Consider the following 21,884-nt stretch of genomic DNA (forward strand, 5'->3'; position numbering starts at 1 on the left):
ATTAAAAAACTCAGACTCTGAGGATGTTTTAAGGTTATTTGGAAGTATATTTGGCAAATATTTAATTTTACTTATGAACAAGAAGAAAATATATTAAAATATATATCTGAATGTATAAAATAAGTCTACAGGTTTATAGAATAAACATTTAATTAAAAGACAGCATTAGGTCATAATTCAATCGGCAGAGCTTTTATTTCCTTAGTGATACATGAAATAATGTGTTTTAGAGCCGAGTCATTTTAGGATGATGAAGTGTGGTGTAGTTTGCTGGGTTATTTCTTCCCTTCCTCTCTCACTGTCTAGAATGCGTGTGTGTTGAGTGTTGGACCCTGCGGCTCAACTCTTCTCTGTTTTCTCTATTTTCCATTCTTAAATCCCGAAAGATTTTCTGAGCTTTTTCTCCTAGTCTTTCTATTGATTTGGGGGTCAATAGTGTTTTACATTTCACAAACATATTTTTTTTTGCCTTTTGATCATTCCTTTTTTCATATCAGTGTGTGTGTCTAAGCAGGTATAATACTTTCTAGAATCAGCTAAAGATAGTAATTGGAATTTTTTTAAAACACTTTTTTAAAAAGATTTTGTTTATTTATCTTTAGAGGGGAAGGGAAGGAGAGAAGTATCAATGTATGGTTGCCTCTCGTGAGTCCCCTTCTGGGAACTGGCCTGCAACCCAGGCATGTGCCCTGACTGGGAATCGAACCATGATCATGTGGTTCACAGGCCTGCACTCAATCCACTGAGCTACGCCAGCCAGGTAGTAATTGGGATTTTTAACGTTCTTGCCTAAATTGTTTTTCCAAATCAACCCTGCTGAGTGTCAATATCAGTCATTCTGTAGTAAACCAATGACTAAAGAATTTTAAGTTGAGGAGGAATACACTGAAGTTTGCAATTTCTAAAAATTGTTTGGACTGCTATATGGAGAATAAAATAAAGGGGGCAATAGTAGGAACAAGAAGCCCAACTGGAAGATTATTTAATGGGCTTGACAAGAGATAAGGGTGTTCACACTAGATCAGTAGAGAAATATACATAGGGGGAGGGGTACATTAGAGTCACCTTTTAATGAAGAAATCAGAGGTCTCAGTGTTGGAGAGAATGTCAGCAAACATGTGGTGGTGATGAGGACAAGGGAAGTTATTGAAGAGTTGGGGTGAGCAATGGGGGACAGCTGAAGGGCACTAGGGGTAGGAGGTCTTGGGTAGGTTGGGGACCAATTGTGCCATCTTGAACTTGTTAGCATTGAGATTCCCATGCCATGTTATTTCTTGTTATTTTATGGAGAGAGCTTCATAGCTGGGTCCGGAGCTCAGCAAATTGTTTCAGAGGGATGACAGGCCATGGAAGAGGCTGGAAAGCAAGGGTCCTGGGAAGAGACAGTGCGGGTTGAGTGTCCTTGGAGTAATCCTTGGAGTAAGCCAATTACTTCAGTCTTATCATACCAGACTCTTCTCTCCTTGATGGTGTGATCCCATTTTACAGATTACACATTGTCTTGATTCCTGTGGCGCGTGCCAATATATTATCTTTAGATTCTGCAGGAGGTGGTTCTCGGATTGTCTTTCTTTGAGGATTCTTCATGCTGTTTCTTCCTCTTTGATCTGAAGTTGTTTAGCTCTACAGGCCCCATGCCTTTTCCTAATTTTTTTTTTACCTATTCTTAAACAATGTGTACTCTGTTTATGTGAAAGGTACATTCAGCTACACAGTCCCACGTCCTTTGCAGTTTCTAAAAGGTAAATTGTCTGAATGTCTCACTTACTGACTGATCCTCGGGGCCTCTCATATTAAGCAGTGTTTAAAGAAATCTACTTTTCGGATTTTCTATCTTTCCCCTGAAATTCCGTGGGCTTCAGTTTCTAGAATGTATCATGCCCTCCCCAGCTCTCCATGCCTTCTGCCAGGATTTTTCTGAAATTTACAGGTTTTTTGTTTTCTATCATGTGTCAGACAAACCTAACTGCAGACTGAATCGGTAGCTGTGGGGGTGGTTGTCTATGGTAGGGGGTGCCTTCCTGCAAATCTGTGGAGGCACAACATAGAATGGATCAAAGATAGCAAGACAAATGAGCAGCCCCAGTCTCTTTGTAGTCAGCCCTCAGTAACTGGGCAAAGGTGGATGTGCAGGTAGAAAACGTGAGAAATCGGCTCCTTGGACACTGAGAAGGCAGTTGCTAACAATTCAGAAGTCACTAACTAGTTATATATGACCCTGAACAGGTAACTTACCGTCCTTCGGGTTCAGTGTCTCTTCCTGTGTAACATTCGGGGGTTTGGGCAGATGATCCCTAAGTGGCTTCCAGTGGCAACAGTCCCTAAGAAGTGTGCAGCACAGGGCTGTTTGGGGCCCTATGCTTTGCTCTCTGCATTGCGAGTTTTCGTTAGCTTCTGAGCTTTCGTTATTTCAAAGATGACTTCTCCAGTTAGAAATCTGAGTATGCTCTAGTGTGCTTGTTATACTGACACATTTTTCATTTCAGCTCAAGACTTTCATGATCGTTGCCAGTGAGAGCCTCGCCAAATAAAATCATGTTTTCTGTGCTCACGCTTGTTTGATCTTCATCTTTGTTGTTGCTATTTGTCTCTTCAACATTCTTCAGTGACACTTCTTTCCCCCTCGTGGCCTCTGAAGGTCCTCTCATCAGGATTAAGGCCTTCGTTCCTAGTTCTCAAGGCTGTCGCTAGTGCCGGAGAAAGCGGTTTAGGTGGGCCTGCTTGTGCGAACCAAGGTCTCCGCGGGAGCTCCTTCTCTCAATCGAAGCGACTACGCAGTCCAATTAGGGGACTATGATTTGGAGGAAAGGACTCCCACAAGGCTCTGCTCTGTGGCTCCCGTTGCCTTCCTGCTGCTCATTGGAAGTAGGCTTCTTTCTAAGTCAGACCTTCTAGGCCTCCTCCCCAGGGAGGCCTGGGAGTTCTGGGCTTGGGGGCAGGTGGGGAAGTGGGGAGCTAACCTCCTGGGAAACAGCTGGTGACTGAAACACACCATAAGGCCCGTCAGCTGGGAGATCCTCCCCTACCGAGTTTATCCAAAGGGTCAGAAAGCTTTTCCGAAGGTGCGTGGAGGAAGCAAGCATTCACTGGAGCTGAATCAGGACGCAATGCAAGTGTGTTTTCTGAGAAAGAGGCTTGAAACCAGGGATTTTTTTTTTCTCCCCTGGTTTGAAATCAAGATTGTTCTGATTGAAACCAGGTTTGCTCTAGGAAGCCCTGGATCTCCGATACTTCTGCTTTCAGGGGAGGTTGAAGGATGATTTCTTGTGTTTAGGTTGACATCAGAGAGAGAGATCAGTGGTGATGGGAGGGATAAACACATCGCTATTGCTGAGAGTGGCAAGCGGTGAGAGGGGGTTTTATTGGACAGTCACAGAGATTCGGTATTTGAATAGGGAGGGATTTTAGGAATGATCTAAACACCACTCTTATTGGTATGAAATCCAGGACCCAGAGAGCTGGTATGGCCTGCCCAGCACCCCACACGTCGCCTTACACATTAGTTTATGGACTATTTTTGAATGAGGAGTGCAGGAGCACCAATCAGCGGTGGTTCCGAATGATGGGTGTAAAAGGAGAATGGTAGGCGTGAGGCTCGACTGGAGTCATTGACGTCTCTCGTCCACCACCTGCTCTGCCCCTCGCTGCAGGTAAGCCCTAAGACTCGCCATTACGAACAGGAACAGATAGCCATCTCTGCACTCCTTTCTGTATTTGTAGAATAGCGTCCATGAGGCACAAGAACAGGGGAAACCGAGGCTGCATCCTCTTTTCTACCTTCCTGGTGCCTCCCGTCCTCCAACCCTCCCCTGGATCTTCTGGGCTGCCCTTATACACTCCCTCCTGAGTTTAGTCTTTATCAGGGTCCTAGTTTTTTAAAAGTACGTATACAATATACAGGTGATGTAGTGTAGAATTGTACACCTATATAATTTTTTAATTTTTATTTTTTTCTTTATTTTTATTGTTGATAGCAGTGCTGATGTCCCCATCTATGCTGCCCCCCGTCCCAGACCCCATCTGCCCTGACCCTCTCCCCCTTCCCCTGGCCATCATCACACTGTTGTCTGAGCCTATGGATTATACATGTATGTTCTTTGGCTGGTCCCTCACCTTCTTTCATCCAGTCCCCCTCCCCTTCCCTCTCTGACAGATGTCAGTCTGTTCCAGTGTCCACACCTCTGTTTCTATTTTGTTCATCAGGTTTTTTTTGTCCGTTAGATTCCACACGTAAGTGAGCTCATATGGCATTTCTCTTTCTCTTATTATTTCACTTAGCATAATAATCTCCAGTCCAAAAACTAAAAACATTTCCTTTAAGATCGGGGATAACTAATTAACCAATACACCCCAATAAATTCAATTATAATAAAAAAGTAAGTATATTCATATCATCTTCTGTTTTTCCATGGCTTTGTGATAAAATTCAAACTTGTCTGAGGAACATGTGTTTTCTGATCTGTCCCCTCACTAATTCTGTATTCTCTTCCCTTCCTATTTCTCCACGCTTTTATGTAATTTTTCAGCTGTAATGAACCTGGTGCTTCGATGAATATCCCACACTGCTTGGTATTCTCGTGTCCATGGGTATTGGTTAAACAGGGTGCCTCCTCTCTGGTTCTTGTCATCCTATGGATCACCTTACAAGCAGGAGACTTTCTAGGTGGCCCCAGGTCAAGGTAAGGTGGGAGGTGCCCAGCTCTCTGTGAGTGACCACAGACCCACTGCCTGGTCCACCTGGGTTTAGGCCTCTCCAAGTTAACATATTCATAAACGATGGGAAGAAATCTATTAATGAGAGATTTTAAATAATGGGCATTGAAATAATTTAAAATATTCATACACCTAATAGACAGCAGAGCAGGACTTGACCTTTCTGGTTGAACCCTCCCGTCGGTACCTGGTATGATGAGCAGCCGCCTTTGCAGGACGCGGAGGTCGCACTGCCCGGCTCCCACCGCCCCCTTCCTTCCCAACAATAAGCGAAATCACTTCTGCGCATTTACGTGCATGGTAGTCCACACAGAATTTCTCACTGGGCTCTGAGTCTGTCCTGAAGACAAAGACAAACTCTTCATTACAGAAGCACTGGTTGTGATTATAACTTAAAAAAACCCCACCCATTGAGAGCCAGATTACAGACACGCTGCTCACAGAAACCATTCTCTCAGGTTGCAATTCCTCTCAGCTGTTTAAAAAAGAAACTAAAAACATTTCCAAACTGATACCACTTGGTGTCGCTATTAGTCTGTTCACCAAATGATGATTTCCTTTTCATGTATTCCTATTTCATGTATTCTAAACAAATGATGACCTTATTTGAAAGAAATAGTTTTGGGCTAAGCTGAAACAGATCTATCGGAATCAAACTAAATTTCTTGCTTTTAATACTATTTTTGAAAACTTAACAGGAATCAACTTCAGGTTTATTTCAGTAGACACATTTCTGCACAAAAAAAATCTCTAATTAAAAATATAAAGCCTCCGGTTATTGCATCCAACTTATCTTGGGGTATTGAACAGAAATAAAAGGACCAGAAGGAAATTCTCAAAATGTTGTCAAGGCCAAATTAATGCAAAGCGACTTAGAATATTGAGAATTGATTTTTTTCAATTAGTTATTCAATTATTAGTACCATTCTGCTTTTTACAGTGCTGAAGATGTAAGCACTTGTGTCCATTGAGGTGGGTGAAAAAAGTATATTGAGTACGTATCATGTGAAAATATTTTGTTAAGCAATTTACATATATAAGCTCTAATCATCTTCATCATTATGACCATTTTAATTATTTAATGTTTTTCAGCTCACAAAGCATTTAATTAATAACTCCCATGAGGCAGAGAGAAATGTCAAAAAAATACTCAGGGAAGCCACTAGAAACAACGAAGCTACAGGAGAAACTTCCATGAGTTATACTTCCTCTTATTACTGATTTATAAAAGTGTACCAAAAGTTATCAGACACATCTGGATATATGGCTGCACGTTGTTCTTAGTACTCTCTAAGTTCCTCAGATTTTTTCATGGCTTAAAGAAAACCATATTAATAATTAAGATGAAAAGAAACTGGGTAACTGTCTCCAGTTATTCAGTTTTAAGGATTATAACCTTTATTGAAGATCAAATATCAGCTGGATGAAGAGTCAAGGCCAGTACAGCTGTGTGAAAGTTGACTGCATCACGACTACCAAACCTTTATATCAGTATGGATTATGCCTTGAGGTCTAGACCTGCATAGCAAACTGCCTATTGGAAGTTGTCTTCTAGGTTGTTGTCCAGATTGTCAACAAATTTCAAGTAAAGGTGTTTTCCAGGCCTGCATCTGCGGCACCCCACCCAGCCCCCACCTCGTTTGCCCTCTTAATTCCAGTGGCAGCATCATCCACCCCGTTCTCCAAGCCACAAAGCCCAGAAGTCATCCCAGACTTCACCTTCTCCTGCCTCTTACATCCAGTCACTCATGTCTTCTTATTTGTCCTGTGGATACTGGTGTCTCTCACAATCTGTCTTCCTCTCTCCATCTCCACAGCCAACGACTTAGTTCTAGCTCTCATCATCTCTCTCTCTCAGAAAAGGGCTGTTTCCTCACTCTTGCTTCCGGTTCTCCTCTACTTCGTTCTCCAGAGTGTTGTCAGAACCAGTGAAGAAAATCTGATCATGTCACACCTCTGCTTGGAGTTTCCCAGTAGCTAACGCTGACTACAGGATAAAACTAGAAAGCCTTAGTGTCTGTCCCCCACCTAAAGCTACAGTACTCTGTTAAGATTTGTGACATGGCACCATTAAACTCCCCAGACAGTACTCAAGGAATTTTGGTTGAATTAATAAGGAAACAGTGCAATTTGATAGAGAAGAGACTTATACCTCAACACTGTCGATTTGTCACATGGCCACTGAAACTTTTCTGGGGAGGTTCCCTGAAGTTTCTGTTGGGCTCAAAAATCCTCAAAAATGAATGATTAAATAAATGTATGAATGCATGTGGGAAGTTTTAGGAGTATTAGGATTTATTAGTTTAGACATAAGTTTTTAGCTAGCTGGCTAAGCAGCTTCAATACGCAGAGGTGAATCCTTTGTTTAGATCCTGGAGTGTGGCCAGAAGATGCGTAGGTACCCTGGACTTTCTTCACCAGGTGGCTTGGGCCCATTGCTGGGAGGAACTCTTGTTATTTCTGGGGGGCCGTCCACAGTTGGATAACTTGGAGTCAGTCTACTTCAGTTCCTCCCAAGCAAAGTTCAAAGAGCAACATTAGCCTACACCACAGGCATGTTAATAAGTGCATTTTTCCCCAAAGTGCAATGTACCGATTTTCACTACTCATAGGGCTACAATAATAGTTCATTGTCCCTAGTTCTCCTTGTTTTTTACTGCCCACTCACACCAAAGATGTTACTGAAGGGACCGAGGCTGGGAAAGTTGCAAAAATGCTGATGGGCCAAATAAGTTGCCAAGGTAATAAAAACGTAATCAAGCCTGCAGAAGACCTTCTGATTTCCATCCCAACGAATCATTAGAGATTCTATTGCAAACTAATTTTCTTATCTCTTATCTCCAAGTCAGCGCCTCTGCCAAGGACTTAAGGGCTCAATTCATCATCTCCCTTAACAGGTACCTTGCCTGCCAATGTGCCTTGGCTCTGGGCCTACCCAACTGATTTAAAGCAAAATTGATTCTGACTCACAATGCATGTGCTCTGGGTTTTAAATTCAAATGCCTAAATGCTGAAGTATTTAGGCCCTGAAGTATCCTACACCGTGGATATGCAACTCTTGTTCTTGTCTCCTCTTCTGAATGACCAATAGTGTCATCAGAATCAATGGAATGTATCACACCACCAAAGACTCTTCGTTTCTCTCTCTTCTCCGATCGGGACTTGAGAAGACCACAAGACAAAGGAGACTTATAGGAAGAAGAGCCTACAGAACATCAGAAATCGAAGCAGTTTACCAAGGTTTGTATCTCAGTTGACCCATTTTAGTCTTTCCAGTTACTGGTCAGTTGACAGAACAATTACACAGTATAGACAGAGAAACAAATCAGTAATGTGATTGAGTTTCTCAATAAAGAAAAACAATTCATGTTTGAACTTTTAGATGTTAGAGAGAATGTAAGTAATGATTTTGCAAATGAGAGAACGGAGACTTGAAAGGGTGTGCCCAAGATGCATAGTTAATGCTGTGAGAGTTGAAGGGGCCGATTTAACTTTATCCGGAAAAAATATGTGATCCAAATTTCATTCTAAATAAAATACTAGTTTATTACATTTATGTGTTGGGCCACAGGCATTGACATCTTTGCAGGTTCAGGGTACTGCAGAATGTCATGAATCAACATATCCTAACATAAACTATGATTATCAGAGAACATGATTACTTTATAGAAAAATGACCTCTATCATGTCTCCTTAAGTCTGCCATATTAGCCTTGAACCTGAAAACAACGTTACAGGAATGAGATTTAATACTATGCAAGGTGACATTGTCTTTATCTCTCCATGTCATCTGTGTCTAATTTCCTGCCCAAGCTGTGGGCGTAGGTTACTGTCTATGTCAACAACATGAAGATAATTCCCCCAAACCTGCCACCGTCTGACTCCCTTCAAGGCTGGGCCCAGGGGGGAGGAAGTCAACCCTGGAAACAGCCATCACCTTTGTCAGTAACTGCAGAGTGAGGCGAGGCCAGCTCCTGGCAGGCCCGGGCCTGGCTCTAGTGAATAATTCATCAGGATGGGCACCGGCTGGGAAATATCCTTCTTCTACTGATTACTTGCTTTGTATCCACCCATTTATCTTCATTAAAGACTTTGTTTCCTCTCAAATAATTGTCTCCAATTTTCCCACTTAAAGATATCTTTTCCTCTGGCTTTGAGGTTTCAGATACTCTTCCTTCCTGCCCCCATTACCAATATGAACCACAAATTTCTAGTACGATGGAAGTTTAAACCCTAAGATCACTCCCACTATTGGGACATAACCAAATGTCACCATGTTCAGTCTTGACATCATTAGCATAGGGTCCAGACTAATGGGAATCGGACTTCAGACTTCTGGTAACTATTCTGACCCTTCACTCAGAGATGTCTTTTTTTTTTAGGATAATTATCAGTCTCCTTTTGCCAGGGGAAGTTTCAATGGATGTAGCCAAACTTTTAAATAGGTCTCTTACAAGTAATTTTTCAAGTGAATGTTTGATTTTTCACATTCTAAAATTATGAAAAAATGCATATTCATAGTCAGTGTAAATCTTATTGTCCTTCTCTCTGTATTTCTATGGTATTGAGGGAAAAATAAGAAAGGTTGTTTCACGTGGATCCTGGTGCCATGATCTTTTTTCCATGCCCTGAATTCTAAACTTATGATTTCACTAACAATATAATTCATGAAAAATTACCTCCTGATAATTTCTGAGCTCATTCTTTCTCATCTTTTTTTCTGAAGATGGGTCCGTCATGCTGCCAGTATCTAATCTCCTATAGGAGTTTTGAAAAATTATTGTAAGTTAATTAAATTTTGTGACTAACTTACTTAACAGCCTAGGGTATTAGTCATTCAGACCTATTGCTGAATATATGCCCATTTTTTTCTAAGCATTTTCTCACTTTTCTTTGTAAATAGCAATTTTACAAAGTCTTCATTAGTTCCTAATGGTTCAAATTTATCTTCTTCATTACACCTGTTAAAGACCAATTTTAAAATGAATTAATTTTCCCTGCTATTTGAGAGCTGTTATTATATGTTATATTCTTTGTTTATTACGAAATTTAAATTATTCCAGTATATTTTGCCTGTGGTTTTTGGAACAGCGAAAAAAATTCCATTGTGTGTATTTAGCGTAACTCGGAAAATCTAAAATTAGGCATTTTGAGGAAAAAAGATTTTTCCTTCATTAAAAGAGTTATGTGATAACATTTCATCTAAATCTTGTGAAACATCGAACAGGTTTGGCTACCGAAGCTTCTGCCCTCCTCAGCATTTGTTTTTAGCAAGTCCGACTCCTGCGCGAACTGGGGTGGTGGACGGACTCCAGCATCCGCACTAGGAGTTTTTCTTACCACCTACCTCAGACATTTTGCTCCTAGGTGATGACATTTTAATTCTTTAAAAGTCACTTAGACAATTTTCTTGTCCAGATGGAAAGTTTTTGTTTAGTCTTTTGCGTTTTAAACTTTTTTACCTCTTACTTTTGTCTCTATTTAACATTTGCATTCAAATGCATATGTTAGACATTAAATATTTTGAATGGGACACATAGCAGCAAAATTGTGCTTTTACTTTCTCTACTCTTACGAGTTTGTACTCTGTAGGGGGCAGATTCCGAATACCTGAGTCGACCTTCACGTGTGAGTGACAGTCCCCAGAAAACCCGGTCGAGTCCAGGTGTACTCAATAAGATCGATAACAGTGCTAAAAATGGCGTCAAACGTCAGGAGTTTAAAAACAGAACGCCAACACGCAAGTGCACAACAAAAGGTATTCTTCTCCTATGCTGATTCCTACCTCCCAGAAACTATGAAAAGGGAGTTTGGGGCCCTGTGCATCCTGCTCCACTGGCCACGCCCAATTTCAAGGGTAGGCTGATGCCCTGTATTACTGGATGTGTGTCCTTCCCTCGTGGGACTCCTGACGCACTCCCTTTCCGTGGCAAGTCCAATGCAGGTCTCACGTGGTGCTTTTGCCAGAACACCCAGCCCCCTCTGTTTCTATTTTCACCAGCGACTACCCGCACAAGCCTGCCCGGCTGCCCATCCGGCCTTCCTCCTCCCCTCCCCTCCAGCTCCCTGCGGCCCGTCCTCTTGTTCTCAGCCCACAGCCCCCCTGGCAGGCAGGCGAGTGGTCCAAACTTTCCATCTGGAGGCGCAGATTCTGCTTCCCTCACAGCTTCTCTCAGAATTGACAGTTTCACTGAAAACAAACAAAAAGCCCCAAACTACAAACAAACAAATACAACGCTATAGCTATCTCGCTTTCTCTGTCATTCACTCACAGCTGCTCAAGGCTCGACTTTCTGATGTGATTTAAAACCATCCCACATGGACAAAACCAAGGGTGGGAGAGCAAAGGTGAGGGTGGGAGGGGCGTGGTGGTGGGGGTAAATGTGGACAACTGTAATTGAACAACAATGAAATAATTTTAAAAAACAAAAAATGAATAAAATAAAACTATTCCTTCCCGTTTCTCACGCTGCCACCATCTCCTCTGACCCGTCCCTCCAATCCCAATTCTGTAGGTTGACCCAGTGCCAGGGACACTGAGTCACAGAGTCCTGACTGCACGAGGGACTTGCAGACCCAGCTTGGCTGTGTCCAGGGTGTCATTCTGTCCCCCTACACATCACCCGTCTTTCTGTTATTTCCGTGGAGCAGCTGAAGCTGCTTGGTGGAGAGTGGTGGTCAGTTCTCACAGGGTTTCTGGTGGACGCTCACTTCTTCCTCAATTGCTTGTGCCTGGGCCCAGCCCCACGGTGTTTCCTTCTCCTCCTCCCGATGCTCTTCAGGAGCTCCTGAGAGTCAGGTAGCCTAACGTCCACTACGGCTGGCGACCAGCTGGCTTCCAGGTCGACATTCCCAAATTCCTTCCAAATTGTGGGGCGAGAAATCCTGCGTGACTGCTTACAACCATGCAAGTCACAAGCGAAGCATTTCATCCGGGTGCTCGGGAAACCTGGGTGTGGAGGAGGTGGCTCTTGCTGTCCTCACACCAGAGCCGGTAGGTTTCACTCTCCCGATCAAGGCCGCGAGACTGGGCCTGTTGAGTCTCAGTGCTTCTCACAAGGAATCGGAGCTATTTGTAGAGAGGGCAGCCCTCCCAGACCATGTGGAAGGCTTGCATGGCCTTTGAAAGATGTGCGAATCCCTATTTGATGGCAAACAGCATGCCTAGCTAGGGTGGCATGCAGGGATAGTTTCTGGCTTGCTCTGGGCATCTCAGAGAGGCTGGCACATGTGTCATTTCCAGAGACACCAGGGTGGGACGTGGGTCAGGTGCCCTTTCATGCACACACTGGCTGCACACGGTGTTCTGACACGGGGAGGAACTGTTTGTGAAGAAGCAAAAAGCAGGACAGGATGCAGAGGCTGATGCTGCGGAAACAGTGTGTGATGGAGGAGACAGCTGGGCTCCACAGGAAATATATCCTGCCTTGGGTGCGATCAGAAAAACCTGGAGTAGTGCTAAAGCATGATGTCTTGGAAAAACAGGTGAGTCGGACTGGTGTGAGGATGTGTGGAGGTCTACTGGGGGCAGTGGGAAAGGGGGCATTTTGACCTCCCGTCGCCTCCACCCCACCTCCTGGCTGCAGAATTCTAGCTTTGACAGTAGTTGGTGAGAAGACCTGGGACTGACCTCTTGAACCCCATAAAGTTGCTCCTGCTTATGTGTACCCCCTCTTTCCTCCGTATTCCCGGAGACGGTTTACCTCTGGGTGCAAAATGTGTCTCGTGGCCCCATTCCACACGGTCCGGCAGAAATAAGGCCTGCTTGAGTGTGGTTGGTAGGGTAAGAATATGGGTGTGATGATTTATAGGTTTAATTTGAACATTTCACCTAAAATGTCAGATGGTGAGCTTGAATGTGATATGGTTATGTCACAGAATTACATGCTTATGATTTTTTAGTAAAAGATTTTGAAAAAAAGGGGGTGTTCTTTGTGCCAGGCCCTGTATACAACCCAGTCACCCTGGCACTTTGGCCAGGCCTCTAAGAACAGCTGTGTGTGGAAGTCAAGGGTGTCAAGATTCTAGAACGTTTCGGCCCAGGCTCCTGCTTATGTTGGCATCACACTGAGGAGAAGGATTATTCTCTCTCTCTCTGGCATCTAGAGAAACTCTTTCCAGGCCAGAAATTGAATGAGTCTCCAGTTTCCGCAGCACCTGAAACCCCGGCCACACGTATTGGTGTGGCTGTAATTGAGGAGCGCGTGAGCCTGCAGCGCTGACCACACTTTCCCATTTCTCTCAGGGCAGGGACACCAGCCACACTGATCCTTTGCATTTAAAGGAGCCCGGGGAAGGCGCCCCATTGTCTAGGAGGGGAAGAAAGGCATTGTATAGAATGGGAATTGGGGTTCAGAAACATTCAATCGAAGTAGGAGATGCATGGTCATTTATTGTGCTGCTCCAGACCCAGTAGGGAGTAAATCATTAGAACAATTTGTTCCTAATAGCTTTCTTCTTGTGTGGTGCTTGCCAAAAATAATCCACCATAGCACATTGTGAAATAATACGTGAGGTTTTTATTGCAATATTTTGTGCTAGCAAAGTCATGTCTCTTTGCACGGACTCTGTCTTACCAAAAATCTTTTCTAATCTAGATTATCAAGTGAAATGGATAAGTGAGTTCTCTTTTATTTACTAATAAAAATGCAGAAACTGGCAAAAAGGAACATTTGTAGCTTCAACCATTGCTCAAGCTGGGCTCTCACTGGTTTCATCAGAGTTCAGTTCTTCTCCATTTCTGGGCCCTGCCTTCTATTTTTCTTTTGGGTAGGCTTCATTCTTCGATATCACATGGTGGCCCCCAATATTTCTGGGCTCATGTATTTCTTGATTGACATCCACAGATGCAAGAACTAAATTCTTTCCCAACTGTCTCAAAAAGAGCCTTATGCAGTCGATGGACTGACTAACCCACACGCCCAGGCCTCCATTCGTCCATACCCAGGCGTGGAAGCTCTGCTCTGCTGGATCAGGCACCAGTCACGTGCCCACCACCGCAGTGCGGGCGGATGGAAAACAGGGAAGATGCAATTCTCTACAGAAAATCCACCCCATCACTGCTGGGTAGAAGGAGCAAATTGCACAGTGGTACCAGGAAGAATGGGAGCTACTGAATAACAAAGTAATGTTATTGACACGCCCCCCTTCCCAGCCCTCCCCTGGCAATCCGATGCCTTCTTCACTCTGTTGGAATTAGGAGCCTACCTTTGCAATTCTGTGTCACACACAGCAGCACCTAGGTAAGAGGGGGAAAGATAAAAGAAAAACAACTTTACAAACGCACAGAAACACAAAACAAAGCTCACTGGAGCAGGGGCAGGAAGAAGGTAAAGTGAAAATCCAGTCAGTAGGGCCTAAGCCCGGGGCCAGTCGTTCTGGCTGTGGTGGTCTCAGCCCTGTTTGCTGTGCCCCAGGCTGAGGGCGAGGACGACTTCACTCTGAGCACATCTGTTTGCCCGAGGGCCCCACGTCCTGGGGAAGTGGCTTTGACAGGCTCTCCCACCAGCCTCACTAACAGGATCAGGGCCATGAGCAAGGCAGCGATGAGCTTGACGCCTCAGGAGCCCTGTCACCCGGCTTTGATGGCTTACGCGGCAGCAGCCAGCAGCCAGTTGGCAGTATTTTATCTGCGTGTTCATCAGAAACGGAGGTGGGTTCTGAGCAGGCCTCTTGCACTGCAGGTGACTGGTGGGAGCGGATGGCCCCCCTGAGATGAGGATTTGTTTTGCATGTGACTGTCTTTAGCAATTCAGTATAAAGGGAACAGGCAACAAAGCACAGTGGGGCAGGGGAGGGGGGTGGGGGAGACAAATGAGGCCTCGTTCTCTCTGTCCCACCCCCGCTCTCCAGCGGCAGGACAGGATGACTGCCTGGCCTGCCTTGCTGGCTGATTTCTGTCCTCGCCTGTAGGAGGACATGCCCAGCCTGGGGACTCTGTGGACTGGAAGGAGCAGTGCAGACTAGGGAGCTGGCTGCCAAGGCTGAGTGGCTCTGACCTTGAGTAAAACCAGTGTCCCCTCAGGGGCATGTCAGTATACATGTGTAACTGTGGACTGAGTGATGGCAAATGTGCTTCCCAGCTCTGAAATCTTGCCAGTCTTTCAGCTGGATCTCGATGGCCCTTCATCACCTTTGCACTATCACGCTCAGGGCACCGCGCTCCACCACCACACACATGATCTCACTTCATCCCTTCCCGTGCTGGGTGATCATCACTGCTCAGACCAGGACGCCCTATCCCAGGGAAGTTGCATGGCTTGTTCTAGATGACTTCGCCGTGAAGACGCAGAGCCAGAAAGCAGCGTCAGGATCCCTTTGAGTCCAAAACTCATGGTGCTTACTCAGTGAAGGCACTTTCTCTGCCAATAATGGATTTATTTTTTTAATTCATGCATTAATTTATGATAGTCTTTCAGTGAACTGTATCTGAATCAAATACAGATTATTATATTATTGAACCAGAGACAGTTGGCTCCTCTAACCATACCTGTTAGTTTACCTGTAAAAGAAGTACAATGATATTATGTGTGCCCTAATTTGATAAGTTAAATTAGGTGAAGTGGAAAGTGTGTGGACACTAGTGGATACATTGCTGGCACTAAACAACTTGCAGTTCTTTTCCTTTTTCTTGATTCAACATGGGTAAAACCCTAAGAAGGGAGTCATCCCTTTGAGATCACTGCCTTGAGCAATTTCAGTTGGGTTTCTAATAATATTGTATTGCAATTTGTGAATGAAAAGATATAAGACCAGTAACATGTTTAGTCTGAAATCAAATATGGCCTAGACACGACTCTCAAATCAATGGCAAAGAATCTGCTGAAAGATTCTACTTATTTGCAGAAATCCCTGAGGGCACAACTGGAATGTGAGAGGAAGCCAGCGTTGACCGCTCAAGAAGAGAAACAACTTCCCAACAATTTCAGCTGTTCAAAGAAGGAACAAACAGCCCTGGCTGGTGTAGCTCAGTGGATTGAGCGCGTGAGATGCGAACCAAAGGGTCGCCAGTTTGATTCCCAGTCAGGGCACATGCCTGGGTTGCAGGCCAGGTCCCCAGTAGGGGCCACGTGAGAGGCAACCACACACTGATGTTTCTCTCTCTCTTTCTCCCTCCCTTCCCCTCTCCCTAAAAATAAATAAATAAATGAATCTTAAAAAAAAAAAGAAGGAAGAAACAGCCTCGGAAGACAGTGAGTCTTCTATCACCCTAAATCACGGGAAAGAAGGAGGTCCTTTGTGGGGGCAGGGCTTGTACCTGAAGACCTTTCAGGGATCTCTAAGTACTAAGACTTTGTGCTTCAGAGTTCCTATGAGTCTGTTAAGATTTAATGGAAGTTACAGAGGAGGGAGCCAAATACCTTAGGATGCGTTCTTTATTTTCTCGTCCATTTAGGGTGTGTGTGTGTGTATACTAGGTCCTGGCATGGGCACCAGGGATAGAAGATGAATAAGATATATTCCTTATATCCCTTCCCCATGATGAGCTAATAGTCTAACAAAGAAGAGACGCATGTAAAATAGGAAAAGCAATGCCATTTGACTGACGCTCTATGAGAAGACTGCATAGGTATCATGAAATGTACAAGTGGAAGTAATCAGTGTTCGCTTTTTGGTTCAATCGCTTATTTTCTTTGCTAGTTTGGTCCAATCTTTCGTTTTGAACATTCTAATTCAGTCCTCAGTTTTTTTCTGAGTCCACTTTAGATATCTGCTCTGCAGATTGCAATCAAGGAGGAAAAACACTCCTCAACATCACCCACATGGAAGTTGTCCTCCTGCTGGGAAGTCTATCTGGAGGTACGAGCTGGAGGCACGAGCTGAGATTTCGCAGTGATGGTAGTGGTCGGAGTGATGAGAAAGGGTGAGCTGAACCTGGGATGCGAGATAGATGGAGAAGAGAGAACTGAACAAGAGGAAATGGAAGTAGCTCACTGGGCTGTGTACACGCTTGGGTTGTTTAGTTTCCATGGATAGAATCAAAGCATGTTCTGGCTGCGAAATGGCACAGCTTTGGGAATGCAAACCACGATTCCGAAATCACTACTCCATGTAAGATGTTTTTTTTAAAGTCTAGAATGAGCTACCCCCCAATAACCTAAGAATGTTGCACAAACATTAGAGAGTTAGTCCACAACCCTTATTCCTTCACCTCTAAGAACACCGTATCCTTTTTATCCCTAAGACTCACAGAGGGTGAGTGACTCGTCCAAAATTACTCTAACTTTAGAAATTAGGAGTCAGAGGTCCTGTTTTTTCAAAGATCACATTTAGCTGGATTGGCCTTATTCTATTTCTCTAAAATAAAAAGAACCCACTTCCAGGCGGGCTGAGAGAAAATGTTCTAATGTAGCTGCCACTGGGGTGGCGAAGCTGCGGACGGCACACCATTTCCCATATTCTGCAAAGCATGAGGCATAGACTAGATTAATAACACACACAAAAGAAATATGATTTTGGGGGCTGCGTTTTACAACTGCATGCCAAAACAAAATAAACCAATGGTTTCGTAGTCACTGGGTTTTATCAGTAAACGCAATTTTGTGGTAAAATGTTTCAAAGATGAATGGGAGGGAAAAATGACAAACACGTTTCACTAACAATAACTTATCTGTAGATATGAGTTAACTGCTTTTAAATGATTATGGAAGGTGTTTTAAATGGGTCACACTAAACATAAATCAATATTCATACCTCCAATCTTTTTTTGTAGTTATCAGAGTTAAGAGACCATCAAAGTACTTTTAAGTTAATGCGTGACTAGAGGGTAAGTAAAGAGCAAATCCGGTCATTTTGATCGGTCCTCTGTTCCAGTTTCTTGTGTGATGGTGGAAGCTCCTCCTTGGTATTCAAATTGACTTTAAAAATACTTTTTCATTTGTCATTACTAAGGTAATTAGTATAAAATTTAGAAAGGGCAAATAAACAAAGAGAGAGAGAGAGAGCGAGAGAGAGCGAGAAACATTAGAATAAAAATCACCGCCAGAGGTCACCATTGCAAACATTGCCCCCGCCCCAATGATTGAAATCAGAACTTCCCCTGTAGGTGGGGTCTGACCCCTGGCTGTAGGGTGAGGTGGCTCTCTGACAATAGCAATCTTTTGCCTTATTTTTAAAGCTTTCAAAGGCTGTCACAGTTTACTCGATATGCCTTGGATGTGAGGAAGCTCTGAGCCCTGTCCACCGTGTAGATGAGGGGATGAGAATACAAGGTCACATGATGTGAAAATGGACAACAGTCCATGTGGGGGCCCAGCTCGTTCCCCTTTCATAGCACTGAGGTTATGCAAGGTTCCCACATGCAAGGTTTTCTTCTGGGGTGTCATAAAGGTTGTATTTCAACGAGGAGCGTGTTGGAGGGTAGCCATGATGATAAAGGGTGTTCTCCTGATGTGTGGCAAAATAAAGAGTGTACCTGTTATAGTTAGAGTCATAGCTATGTGCTTTATATATATTTCTGATAGCCACATTCTCCTTATTGCTGAATATTCTTTTTGGTGGAGTAGAGTCATTCAACTTTGGGTTTTCTAACTCTTGCCCATTACTGTGTGTTAGAAGGATATGAAAACTCTTAAAGTTGCCCTTTAAAAAAGTAGGTTTTTTATAAGCAATGTGGGGAAAAGCGGGTTTTGAAACTGTTGGTCTCAGCATCAGGCATTGACATTTGTGGTGGTTTTGCTGACGTGAGCAAGGTCTTCTGACATTGTTTGGCTGATTTATGTAGAAGACTCCATGATGAAAAGTGGGCTTTTGCAATGTGGTTGGAAAAGGGGATTTAGCAGAATGTGTGATAATTTTGTTCATGAGTCTACTGACACTCATCCGTGAAATTATCATCCTCACCAAACACAGCAGCTATGGTGGTGGCCACCCAGATGGGGGGGAATGGTGTAAGGACCAGAGGAGGATGGGATCTGCTGTCTCTGATGACCTAGACAGCATCATAGTTGCTTTATTAAGTCTACACCATACACAGCAATGTTACCATGTTGAGGGCTTATTATAATCCTTTTCTTAATTAACTAAATCTGCAACCATGCCACTTGCTTTTTATCAATACTTCTTAAATGCCTTATAATCCACCAGAGTTCAAGAATGAAACACTGGGACTTTAATCTTAGCCTGTGCATGGTATATAATATTTTCACACTGTTTCTTGAGAGCTTTAAAAACTGGTCATGAGGTTTGAGTATATTAAACTAGGCTTATTTTCAAAAGCCCAAGCTCTAATTTCTTTTTGCAAGTCTCCTAAGTAGCAAGAAAATTTTAGTTGAATCCAAACAGCATCTTTATGAAAATAAAACTGTCTGTGAAATTATGAATGCCAATAGTAAAAAAATGGAATAAATATAGAGAAGTAAAATTAAAAAATGAAGAAAATAATTATTCTGTACCCTCCAAAGAAGTGAAAGATGACTGAGAAAATTTAATCAATAAACATCTAATGAATACCTACTTGAAGAGTTATTGGAAGAACACCAATAAATAACATGGAATCATTGTCAATAAACAATATAGTTGTTTAAAGTAGCCTATATATATACACACACATAACAGCTATAAATTATTAGTTGGTAAACAATTTACTAAGTACCTAAAGATACCAAACTTTGAGAAGCAGACTGGAGAATCCACAATAACAATAATGATGATTCTAATAGTGATAGTAATTATCACTTATTGAGAGCCTTTTAAATGGCAGGCCCTAAAAGTCTCTAACACAAATGCTCATATGTATTTGCAGAACAGGCAGCTAAATTCTAATCCATTTGGCTCAAAAGATGTTCCAATAACATCATACTACTTCTCATAAAAGACATACAAGATAAATTGTTTTTTATCTGTTTTCCTTCAAAGATCATAAGTCATACAGGGGGTGTAGACTTAAAAATGGTTACAAAACACTGCGATAATTGCTACAATGCAGATGTCTCCATAACATAATATGCATTAGGGAGAAAGGACTGTCTCATGTGGGCCATTCACAGAGAGGTGATGATGTCCACTCTGTGTTGTACAAAGAGCAGCAGTTCACTATACAAAGTATAGGGAGGTAGGCCATTAACAGGAGTAGAAAGCAAAGCATCATTGCAGGAGAGGACGTGCACATGGTTCAGTGAGCCTTTGTGCAGAGAGAATTTATATAATTAACAGGGAACTGAGCTAGAAGAAAAAGCAGGCTGATAGCATGAGGAAGATATTATGCTTTGCTAATGAGTTTGCATTTTGTTTTGTAAGCAATGGGGAGAAACTAAAGCTGGGTATTGACACCATTAAGTTTGTCTTGTCAAATGATCCCCTTAGAAGCTTTGTGGAGAATGGATAAGAGTATGGAGAATGGTTGGATTATCACAGACAAAAAATAGTGAAATCCTCATCCAAGACAATCCCACGCAGTAGAAGTGGGACAGCCTGGAGGGACGGTCAGAAGTTAAATAAAAGGAGAGCCACTGGGACTGCCCACCAAGGTGGTGGGTAGGTGAATGTGGTACTCCCATCCTCCTACAACCCCATCAGAATGACAATTAAACTACAGAACAACCATCATTCAGAACTGCCTGAAATCTAGCTGAATGGAAGTCCTACAACTAGGGGTTTAAAGAAGCTGTGCCAAGACTGGTAGGAGGGGTGGAGACGCAGCATGGGCTGGTGCCACACCCTGTGTGGTGGTTTAAAATGGGGAGAAAGATCTCTGCTGTGGAGGTCTTGCCTGAGGAGTGAGGGTTCCCAGGCCCACACCAGGCCTCCCAGCCCAGGGTTCAGTGCCAGGAAGAGAAGTCCTCATAGATTCTAGCTGAAGAAAACAGCAGGGATTATAGCTGAGCAGGACAGAAGGCTCCTGGAGTCCCAAGCAGTCCCTCTTTAAGGGTCTGTGCACAGACTCCCTCACACTCCCTCCCTCTGAGCTCTAGCACAGAGGCAGTAGCTTGAAAGGAACCAGAGATATATGGGGAGGAACTAAATTGTCTGGCATCAAGGTGAGAGCTGGTGAGCAGCTTTCTGCCAGACGGAAATGGTGGCAGAGGCCATTGTTCCTTGTCTGAGATCTTGCTCCCACTGCCACCACCACACACAGATCTGGAAGGTGGGTACCGTATCTGAATCTCAATCAACCTGGCTCACACCTTTTTCCCTGCCCTGGTAATTCTCTGAGACCCCAGCCCACCCAACTCGTGGGTCCACTCAAGCTATTTCCAGGGGCTTTTCAATACAAATGGCCTTTCTTACTTCATGCTTTAGACTTCTGTGTACCCCCATACCTTTTGCTAAGTGGCCCCAGGCCGAACACTGGTGGCAGCTGCCCTTGGTTTTCAACTCGGCCTCTCCTAGGTACCTCTAAGCCCAGCATAAGTAGCAGCCATCTGCAGACTGCTTTGTAGCTTGTGCCAGGTGACCCCACCTAGGGAACAGGTGGTGGCTCACCTTGACCCTGGGAGGCCCCAGAGCCAGGGCACCTGGTGGACAGCTTCAGACCACACTGAATAACAGCCCTAATACTTCCATGAGTGACACACTCAAGGGATGGACTTGGTGAGCACCATCGTCCCCCTGAAGCAAGTCCTGCCCTGTGGGGTTGATTCCTGCATAGTAGCTCCTCCACTGTAATGACAGACAGTCTTTGAGCCAATCGGCCTGGAAGTCAATCACTCCCAGTGATGCCAACAACAATCAAGGCTCAAATACAACAGGAAAGTGCACACAGCCCACACAGGGGCACGTCTAGAATGACTAGTTTGGGTGATGGGGAGGCTGTGCCATAGGGCCCTGCAGGACATCTACTGCTCAAGGCCACTCTACCAAATCTGGAAGAAGTAGCAACTTTATTTAACACATAAAAGCAAACATAGGGAAGCAGACAGAATGCAGAGACAAAGAAACAGATCTCAACTGAAAGAAGAGAAGAAATCTCCAGAAAAACTGTATGAAATAGAAGCAAACAAACTACCAGACACAGATTTCAAAAACAGTGGTTATAAAGATGCTCAAGGAACACAGTGAGAACTTCAACAACATGGAAAAGGACATGGAGACCATAAAAATGAATCAGTCAGAAATGAAGGATACACTAACTAAAATGAAGAATAAATCACAGAGAATCAACAGTAGAATAGATGAAGAATCAAATCAGCAATTTGGAATATAAGAAAGCAAAAAACACCCAATCAGAACAG

Source organism: Sturnira hondurensis, unplaced genomic scaffold, assembly GCF_014824575.4.
Source record: "Sturnira hondurensis isolate 20B ecotype Veracruz unplaced genomic scaffold, ASM1482457v3 Scaffold0001872, whole genome shotgun sequence".
Classification (NCBI taxonomy): domain Eukaryota; kingdom Metazoa; phylum Chordata; class Mammalia; order Chiroptera; family Phyllostomidae; genus Sturnira; species Sturnira hondurensis.